Source organism: Dreissena polymorpha, chromosome 13 (genome assembly GCF_020536995.1).
Source record: "Dreissena polymorpha isolate Duluth1 chromosome 13, UMN_Dpol_1.0, whole genome shotgun sequence".
Taxonomy (NCBI): Eukaryota; Metazoa; Mollusca; class Bivalvia; order Myida; family Dreissenidae; genus Dreissena; species Dreissena polymorpha.
The window spans coordinates 35756537-35767355 of NC_068367.1; the positions used below are offsets into that span (position 1 = coordinate 35756537).

Below are 10819 nucleotides of genomic sequence, written 5' to 3' on the forward strand. Positions count from 1 at the left end.
TCAACACAGATGGCTAATGGAAATTGACATCATCATATATTTCTATGCATATCAAGTCTAAGAGTTGGAAAAAAAGTTATAAATAACTTTACATTATTTTTCATGACAAAGACACACTTCAGTTCTTAAATTTAACTTACTTATAGACGGAAAAATATGCTGAATATTCTAAATATGAATAAATGCAACTCATTTTGACATCTTGAACAAGTCAATGTAACAGCATTATACACAACTGTCTCGTATTACTGTGAAGTACTGATATATTACTGAATGCCAGCTAAAACAATTTAAACATTTTTAGATATGTTTTGTGTATTTGTTAAAGCTCATAAGAAATACATAAGATATTAGTTAATTGTTACAATCGGGACAAAAAGAAGTTGTTACCATTTACTCTGCATCAAACATTGGGGACAAATTTGACAACATTTTTAACAATGACTTTTGATGTAACATTATTTGTCAATGTTATTCCTCCAACTTCTTTTTAGAACAGATTAGAATGAAGCCTGCCAATGTCACCCGCACCATCATTGCCTGTGCTGTTCTTCGGTTGATGTGGGGGGAACCAGTAGTTGATCCGGAACCTTTAGAAGAGGTTGCCAAGGGAGATATGTTTCAGGCTGTATCGGATGGGAGAAGAGTTAGACATACCATTGTCGCAAATTACTTTACTTAGGAAATTAACAGATTAAATATAAATGTTTTCATTATATTTGTGCTTGTATATCTTTGAGTCATACACTGATAGTTTGGTTCCTTGTTTGTTTATGTGGGTTTTCCAGCATTGGAACAAACATTCAACAAGTGAACACAATATATTATTTCAATGCCTATATAATATTTTTAAAACAATGTTTAGGTAATAACCTCATTTGTACTCACTCATTTTTTTATTTGTGTTATGAGAATATCAGTCAGTACTATGATTATTTCGTAGAACTTTTCTTGTTTGTCTGCCAAGCTGTTCTGTTTGGCATAGTACAACATCTGCATCTCGCTTAGTGACTTGATTGGTAAACTCTATTTACTACTTACAAAAATGATGAGCATTGTTCTGAATGATTTTGATTATTGATAGCCATCAGCTAAGTTATTACGGATATTGTTAAACAATGATATTATTCTATTGGTTCAGTATGTCCGTTTCATTGTTAGTAAATAATTTCAATTTAAAGAATATGACATTGTCATGTAATAGTTTAAAGTAGCTTATATAAATGAAACTAGTTCCACGAATCGTTATATACATACACATATACATACTTAGTCTGAGACTCTTTCTTGTTATATTGTTGCAACTTGGGTGTTCATCTGTATCTGCTGATGCACATCTTGCCTGCCTCTCTGATGAACATACATTATAGAACACTGTTATAGATCTATTATGTTAAGATCATATTATTTGTTTCATTGAGTCAACTTTGTTAAAGCAAGAGATATTTTGAAGTTTTATTTGTTTTATACATGCTGTATAGTAGAGATATAATATTGGAAACTGATTCTTACACTGTTAAAATCGTCAATAATCGAAGTTTAGTCTAAACATAATAAAATATAACCACTTTGGCCCCCGCCAGAGGGGTGGATATGCACACGGAATGAGCCCATTGTGTTCATTCAGTATGTATTCACACCTCTGGCGGGGGCCAAAGTGTTATATTGCCAAATCTTGACAAATGTATGAACAGTCAAACCAATACAATTTTCTGATTGTTACCACAATAACAGCTCGATCAGATAATGGCTTCAGACTGTATGGCAGACTTGTTTAACAACGGTAATTTCAAACATTACTTTTTAACCATTTGTTTCGAAGATAAAATAATTGTAGCCCACTCTTGATTTTCCAAACGATGGCAGCTTTCAAGTCCATATTAAACCATCTTGCTATTATGACTATAAATGTCGTGTCAAAAACATATTTGATACGTATTATACGTAATTCTATATATGATATGTCTTATTTTCAGTACTTATTCTTAAATGTATAGCTTTTTTAGCAAAGTACTACATAAAAACTTACCTGCGGGCACGCTGGTCTAAACTTAAAATTGCCACTGTAATGAAGTTATAGGATCAAAGCTTATTGATGATTGTTGTTGAAAACTAGTTACCTTGTGAATTGAAATGTGTCTGAGTTGGTGTCTGTAGCTATAGGGTTGTATGCCCGCTTCGAGGTTATATGTACAGTCTGTCCTTTATCCGGCTCATGTAAAACGAGTACTGAAAAGAGACCAATTCAACACTATCATTTCAATTAAATTATTCTTGATAATACTAACCTGGGACGAAAAATGCTACTAATCTACATCATCAAATGTGTTAAATATATTCACTCGAAAAACTATACTTTTTACAAAAATACTTGATGAATTGATCTCTGAAAGCTTAAAACACAGTATACAATATGTAGGAAATAAAAATGCATTTACCAAGTTGTTTAAATACATGTCCAATCCCAAATCATATTCATCCTTTATGTTCTGGTCACAAACTGTATAGTAATCGGGTAAAATGTTATCCTGTTATTATATGTACTTGTCCCTGTAGCATGAAAAAATGCTTTGAAAACAATTGAACATGCACTTAAATGACAATATCGTGAAGGGATTTCTTCAAGCAAAAAACAGGAATCCAAAACAAATATTAATAAAACTGTCTGGTGGAAAAGCAACATTTTCAAATACTCGCAAGCCATTACAAAAGGCTAGCAATAAAATTCCTATTGAAAATAAAATTTTGATGATCCATATAGCCAATGTCGTATACGAATTAACATGTTCAGTGCCTTTACATAAGATATGTATCGCTACATGCACTAGAACATGCCAATGCGACGTTGTACTAGACTTATTCGGCGGAGAAAACGGTATTCCTTGACATGTGCGTGCTCAACAACAGTTGTTCTAGAAGTTGTCCGTGTATAACAGCCATGTGCGTGTTCAACAGCAATCGTCAAAACCAATCGAAACTCAACTTTACATTTAAAATAACGCCATTAGCAATCGATGTATCCATTTTTTGCCAGTTACAATGCGTCCGCATGAACAACTGGTACTTAAACAGTGCTAATTAATGTGAAAACAGTTATATTATTGTTAGTCCGTGTACAACAGCAATTGACGGTTCAGGAAATCGCTAAATATTCCATAAGTAATCTACACACTCCGACCAACTAGAGGGAAACGGTTGATACTCGATGAAACCGCGTCCGGCTGATCCTATGATAGGCTTTATCCGATTAAAAACAAGTAAGTAATAAGGAAGATGTACCTGTTTGAACACTCAATTTTTCAATCTAAGCGAGGCATCGGCGGCCATGTTTTCTCAATTCTGACCACGTGATTCCCCCCATTGATATTTGTATAACACTGAGATTGCAAAACTTTAAAAAAATTTCTCCGCGTTGGATGTTGGTATACCGTCCGCTTTCTATTTCTTATTTATGGAATGATAGACGAAACCTTGTGAAAGACATTATACATTTTTTATTTTTCATAAATTAATGTATGGTTATAAATCAACAGTGTGTTTATACCGACAGTATGTCCTGAGTCTATGTAAATAATTATTTTCACTTTACCAGCGGTATGCAACAACTAAATAATGTGTCATATCTGTAACGTTTATCATCAATTTCAAGAAGGCATTCTCATTTTTCAGTTGAAATACACACCCAACACATCTGCACGCAAACACTTGTGTATGGTCGTTTTAAGTGTGCGAGTTTTTAGAAATTCAAAAAAATGATGCAAAGTCATTTTTACTTGAAAACTACATGTAAAGCATTCTTGTCTCCATCCACATAACCGACTTGTAGCAAAGACATCAATATGTGCCATTGTGAAAACAGTGTTGCATACTTTTGACCTTTTAATATCAAAATAGACAAGGACCGTGTTTCTTTCAAGAACAATTAGAATACTATTTTATATGACTGAATGTTCCCTATATATTACATGTTAGTGCTTTTGTTCATGTCGCGCGCCATGCGACCTTTGACATATAGATTTAAAATCGATGGGCTTTAATAAAAATGACCTTAATGTCATCATTCTTCCTCCAATTTTCCAGGCCAACCAAAGGAAACGCATGTCATATTTCAAGCCATGTGACCTTTGATCGTGTTACCTAAACAAAGAATTGCGCATCGTTTTCCCTCCCAGGAATGGACATACCAAATTTGAAGATCAAAGCCTTATTTATTTATTGCGTAAACGAATTTTATGTTACAAGACATGCGATTTATTTCCGTCAATATATAAAAGTCATCTTCCTTTGTTCCCAATTATCCATCTTTCCAATTTACGCAATCGTAGGTAGAAGTTCACTCTATATATCACACTGAAAAGAAATGGTCCAGGGACCATATATATATTGTGTTAAAAGTGTACATCATGCACATTTCTCTCTCATTTTTTTAAATGTAATGTTGGTCTAAAGAGTAAATGTAGCGGATCCAAATACCATATATAGAAAATCTACCTCTATATATTATCATATGACAGTTACCATTCAAACCATTATTATATGTATGTAGAATGAGATTGTTTAACAGCAATATTTTCAAGTTTTTAATAGGGTTGTCGTTTGCATATACAACATTCGTTTTATACTTAACACTTGCTTATTATCTATTCATACCTGTTATCGAAATTGACATGTGTTGCTCTTAACTACACGGAGTGCGATTTTACAAAATCTATGAACTCGATACATTACAGTAGTTCACAAATACACTCATAGTTTATTGCAATCCAAAGGTTTGCTATAAAACATGTGCAATTCTTAAACTGTGCGTGTTCCTCTGAGACAGAGAGACAGACACACATACAAGCTGACAGACAGACGGACTGATTAATGCACGATAAGACATAATAAAATGCAAACATCTTCTGTTTATTAAATGCTAGTTATAATAATGTCGGTTTCGCTAAAATATTCACGTCTGCATTCACTTGTTGCCATATGTGTTGTCCAAAGCTGCAAGCTTTTAATAATACGCTCCGGTAGACACTTTACGTTCTTGAATAGACTTGTCTCAAAAGTTATATTGAGGCATCAATACATTCGGGTTTTTACATAAATCGTCGAATGTGCTATTAGATAAAACCCAATATACGCTTAAAATATTATATAAAATATATAAATACTTCACAGCAAACAGTGTATTGGTTAGTTATTTTTGATTTTATTTCACAACACATTGATTGGTTATTTTAAAGTTTCTGATTTTTTATAGAAACTGTATATTTTCCGTACATTCACAATAATGACGGGGTTATAAATATGTTTGGTATTTGCTTTCACTAAAGCCTAACGTATACATTTCTTTGCAGTTTCAGATATCATTGGTTGTTTGCTGATGTTATTTATATGAGACATTTTTCACCTCAAAAATGGTAACATGCCACAATGCAAGTGTGCCATTGCTACAAAGAAAGAATTGCCGAAAGGACGGAGATTCAAGGAAACAACACGAATACGGGTCCTTTGAAGACTTTGTTGGTTCGAATAAAGCATGGTGCAAGCTTGGAAAAGTTGGTAGCTTAAGGACATAATTGAACACTGGGGCTTAGGAGAGACCAGACTTTTAATTCCGTATACAGGCAGTGGTTTCGACGATGTGGATGATTACAATCGTACCTTGAAACCGGCTTTGGTTTAAATTATTAGATCTTTAGCAGCATGGTTTCTCACAAACGCTACTGGATAAGCATCAGGCTTATTACACATTGCGGTCCATGACATTGAAGCAGCTTCGGATTATTCGCCTATTGCAATCGGCATATTTTCTTTGTTACAAAAAGAAGCGATAGAGACGATATGAAAGCTTAAAAGCTGCTGTGATAATCACTATTCGTATGCATATTTGTCGCACTTCATATTTTACGACGACGAAACAGACTCTGACAAAATATGTGTTGAGATCGCAGAAGAAATAAGTAAGAGCTTCAAGGCGCCTGTAGTGACACTCGTCAATGTAACGATTAAGAATTACGTCGAATTCATTCAAATGTCAATTGACAGCAAGCATCCGGTAATGACCATCACTCGGAATAAAGATCCATATGCGGCGAAATTCCATTTTGAAACTAACTCAAACTTTATTGGAAACGAGACCCTCAACACAATTAAAGAACCAGAGCAGCTGTACGAGGCAATAATTAAAGCAATCTTAAGAGGAAAAGATGAACACGTTGATTATCTTCAAATTACCGTTGTACTGAATGCTTCCGAATCAACAGTTTCTTCAATGATTTCAAGCAGCTCTAAATGGAAGTGTGATGAAAAGATACGTTATAGACAGAAGATGTCATCCGCATTGATTTTTGACTATAGCGAAACCGCGTTGATTCTTTTGAAATCGCTAAACGAAATTGATTTAAGAGCTTTAGAATTTGGGAAAATGTACAAATCGATGTCTCGTGTTGAAAAATACCTACAGGCCACAGTCGGTTTCAATATGAAACTACCCAAAGGGAAATCAGATGCTAACGATTGTGCTTTCGTGTGGTTGTTTATGTGGGCGATTTGCAATGAAAAGTTTGATGTAGCGAATGCTCTGTGGACTTTAGTTGATTCGAAAATGGCAGCGGCTTTGTTAGCTTCCCGATGTCTTGATTCGATGCGAAAGAAATCCGGAAACGGAAATCAACGAAACAAATTTAATCAATATCGGTCGCTTTACAAAGACAGAGCAAACGAAGTCTTGGACAACTGTTATAGCGCAAAGAGAAACCCAACTAAAGTAATGCTCGTCAAATCAAGGGAACATTTGGGGAATTGTCTGCATTATTAGTAGGAAAAACAAACAAGAAGTTTATCGAACATAGCGCATGTCAAGCAAAAATAAATGACATATGGATGGGATCGTAAAAATCAGACCAAGACGCAAACCAGAGTTAAAAGATCGCCATATGCCTTGCACTTCCGATCCTATCTTCCATTCTACTTCTATTCAAAGAAGAACTAGATGAAAACAAGTGCCGTTCCGTGCTCCCCGCTTTCAAATTCGGTGGTAAAATGTGTCTTTTCATGAACAGTCCGATCGTCAAGTTTATGTCTCGCACCGTATCATATGTGGTTTGTCTTATGTTTCTATCGCACGAAATCATGTTCAAAGTCTACGAAAACCCAACCGCGATTGAGTACATACTTATGGCGTGAATCGTAGCGTTTCTCAACGTCTTCGCCATTGTGAAGCTAGTGTTCCATCGTTGCAAACGCGATGCCTCAATCGGTACAAATGCTTTCTGCGTTAAGCCGAACAAAAGCGAAAACGAAAAGCTACAACGATGGGAGACGTTCCGAGCACAGCATCAAAAACCAATCAATTTGACACCGGTGGTAAGAAAGTGTTTTATAAACACTTCACAAGCAAGAATTTTTCGTCAGATTTCCAGGCTTTACAGGATTGATGATGATAGAGAATGACGAAAGATTGAACAACTGCATTTATAAAGACTTGGTGAGTGGCGCATTAGGATATGTGTATTTAGCTTTGCTTAGAAAACCTAAAAAACGAGCATTTTGAGTGCACGTTTACAAACTTTATAGAATATTAAGTAAGTAAATGTATTTATATGGAATTATTAAGTAAACATGTACTCGAGTGGATGCATCATATAAAATACTGGCATTATACATATCATAGTTGCAGAAATTAAAATGGTCGTTATGCCCATTTGTGTAAGAAGACTTTTACATCTTTATAAAAACGCATGCCATCTAATTTGTTTTAAATACTGTGTTTAACTGATACAATCTTTCCCACAACCATACAGTACATGTTAAGGTACTTATAGTCTTTAAACATTGAGCTCATGATGTTTTTACTATTGGGGGTAAGGGGCCTGGTACTTTATATTTAAGCGAATTAAGTTGCTTTAAGTGAAATCGAGTTTGTTTGGCCAAAAAGAGAAACTAGAGTTTTATAGGTAAATATGTATGCGAAATAAGACACAGACTAAGAACAAAACTAGAGACAGGTTTTATTGCTTACGATATTTTTTTACAATGTTTGCAATCTTTAATAGGACATCTTCATCTGCTTTGCATCCTTAAAATCCAAGAAAGAGATGATACAAAACACACATTTTCCGAGCATCAAAAACACTCTAAACGAGAATTTATCATGTGTTAATTTCAAGCTTTTTAAGACAATCACGGGTCAAAAGTTATTTTTGATTATGTTAATTTAGAGTGTTAGAATTAGCAACGGAGAGGGAATTTATTTACTTGGTAAGCCGACGCGTGTTATATAAAGTTAAAAACCCTTGTTTTTAAATTATCAATCTTTTACATCTGAATAAATAAGCCTTCATGAAATGAGGCATTCGTCCTTCAAGAAATCAAATGTCGAGGTTTGGTCACGCACATGTGTTGCATGGATTTCGAACGAGGCATTATAACCATACACTTGAATACAAAAATATGAATAAGAGCATTTGTAAGGCAAATTGAGAAATCCAAAACAAATCGTTAACACAATAACTTAGTTTTTTTTTTCAAAAATGTGTCTACGCAATAAAATAATTTCTACTGACCGAGGACAATTTAATATTCAACCCGAATAATACAATTTAACAAGACATTGAAATATCGATGATAATTGCTTATTCTTATTTTTACCTTTATTGGGACTTTAAGGTTTTGGTTCTCGGATCATAACGTTTGTATTATATATATTGTATTCAAATAAAAGTATGTTATTTATTTTTATATATTAGCGAAAAGTATGTAACATTATTAGTATACACCAATGATGTACATTATATTCTGTAATTGGCATTTTACAATAGCAATTAAATGTATTACGTTAAGGTCTCTATGTATTTATACATTTTTTATCTTAATATATTATCCACTGTCATTTATTTCATTCTTATTTCATAATTTGTTTACATTTTGTCATCGAATCATGTTTCTCTTTTTATTTTAACAACATGTTTTGGTTTATGTTTAAACAAGAGCTTGCCGCAGGAGCTTGCCGCAGGGGAGACGCAGCATGTTTTATTACGTAGCAATGGTAAATACCATATACACACATAGTTTAGTTGCCTTATGTACACATTAGTAGTAATATAGTTGCCTAATGTACATACTCGTTGCAATGAAGTTGCCTAATGTACATATTAGTAGCAATATAGTTGCTTTATCTACATACTAGTGCAATTAAGTTGCCTAATGTACATACTCGTAGCAATAAAATTGCCTAAGGTACAAACTCGTAGCAATTAAGTTGCCTAATGTACACACTCGTAGCAATTTAGCTGCCTAATGTACAAACTCGTAGCAATTTAGTTACCTAATGTACATACTACAATTAAGTTGCCTAATGTACTTTCTACAATAAAGTAGCCTTATGTATATACTCTTAGGAATAAAGCAATTAAGTTGCCTTATGTACATACTCGTAGCAATTACACATGCACAAATAATTTAACGGCAACGCATGCAGCTTAACACCTAGAATTTATGTAAAGTTATACGATGGAAAGAAAGTATAATTTGGGCATTTTTTAACGAATGTTAAAAGGTAGTGCATAGTCAAAACTTATCATAAAACATCTTGCATAGGATACTGAAAGCCATTCATCGAACATGGTATATAACCTTTTCGGACTAGGTTGTGTGTTCGAGCAATCGGACTACTTTTATACTTTTATACAGTTATACATCTTCTCAAATGGCTTTAAAAAAATTAAAACATGTGTAATTTGTTTTATTTGTTAAAACAATGCTTGCAATTACTGTAAAATATACTTTGTCGGATTGTGATATAATAAATTATGTTACTTCATTACGTGTGTGTGTTGTTTGTGCTCGCGTAATTTCATGTGTGTTACCTAAATTTGAATATCCGTACTAAATATTGCTGTAATCAAGTGGATACGCATGAAATACAAAATAATTTGTGATGATACGAGAATACCACTCTTTTCGCATATTGTAATAATGTTAAACAGCAACAAAATGTCATGGTTGATGACCAAAACACACACGCATAAAACAAAACGGGTTTAAGTAATTATAAAAAGTGTTTTTGATTTGGCAATTTTCAATAAAGAAAAACTAATTCGTGGACAAAGACAGCAATCACAACACATACGGGGAAGTTATAAGAAATAGTATAACATTTACATTATAATTATCTAATGTAATATAAAATACTAAGTATCCCTTATAGAACCGCGTCCCAGTTCAGTCCCAGTTTGAAAAAGAAGCAAGCATTTGGAATAGTGAAGGTGTAATGGAATGCTACCTGGTCCATCTAAACTCTACCTACATGTTGAGGCGTTCATGCTTATTCAATGAAATTTTGTATGTTCAGGGGAAAGCGTATTTTTGATAAGAGAGCTCCTTAATATCCACAAAGAGCAAAGACACACATGCATTTTTCAAGAAGAAGATCAACTGCATGCATATTAAATATACCATTGCGTCCACTGCAATGTGGATCTTTTTATTTCGCGCGTTGTATGGCGTTGTATGATGGGACGTTTTTGATATTGCGACAATATTCGCATTAGACGCGTTAAGTTCACATTTTCAAAAATTGCCATTAAGTCGGATAGGGCGTCACTTCGAAAAGACACTCAATATATGCATTATTTAATGTTTTGTTTTAACACTCTTGTATAAGATATTTTGAATAAATAAACGTGTTTATCTCAATATAAACATTTTTGTGTGCATGTTCGTACGTGAAAGTTGAAAGCAGATAATACATGTTTTTTATTGTGTTATATGTACATTGCCCGGTTTCCGAGTGTTTGATGTTAATACAATTATAAAGTTATCATGTTTT

General features: G+C 33.7%; 1 long non-coding RNA gene across 1 annotated transcript; it reads right to left on the bottom strand.

Annotated features, from left to right (window-relative positions):
• Positions 1-373: 373 nt before the first annotated feature.
• On the bottom strand, positions 374-2237 carry LOC127856642 (uncharacterized). Its single transcript, XR_008038155.1, has 3 exons — positions 2121-2237; positions 1270-1350; positions 374-626 (listed from the first exon to the last, which is right to left on the bottom strand). It is a non-coding gene; the product is annotated as an uncharacterized LOC127856642 (long non-coding RNA).
• Between the last annotated feature and the right edge of the window lie 8582 nt (positions 2238-10819).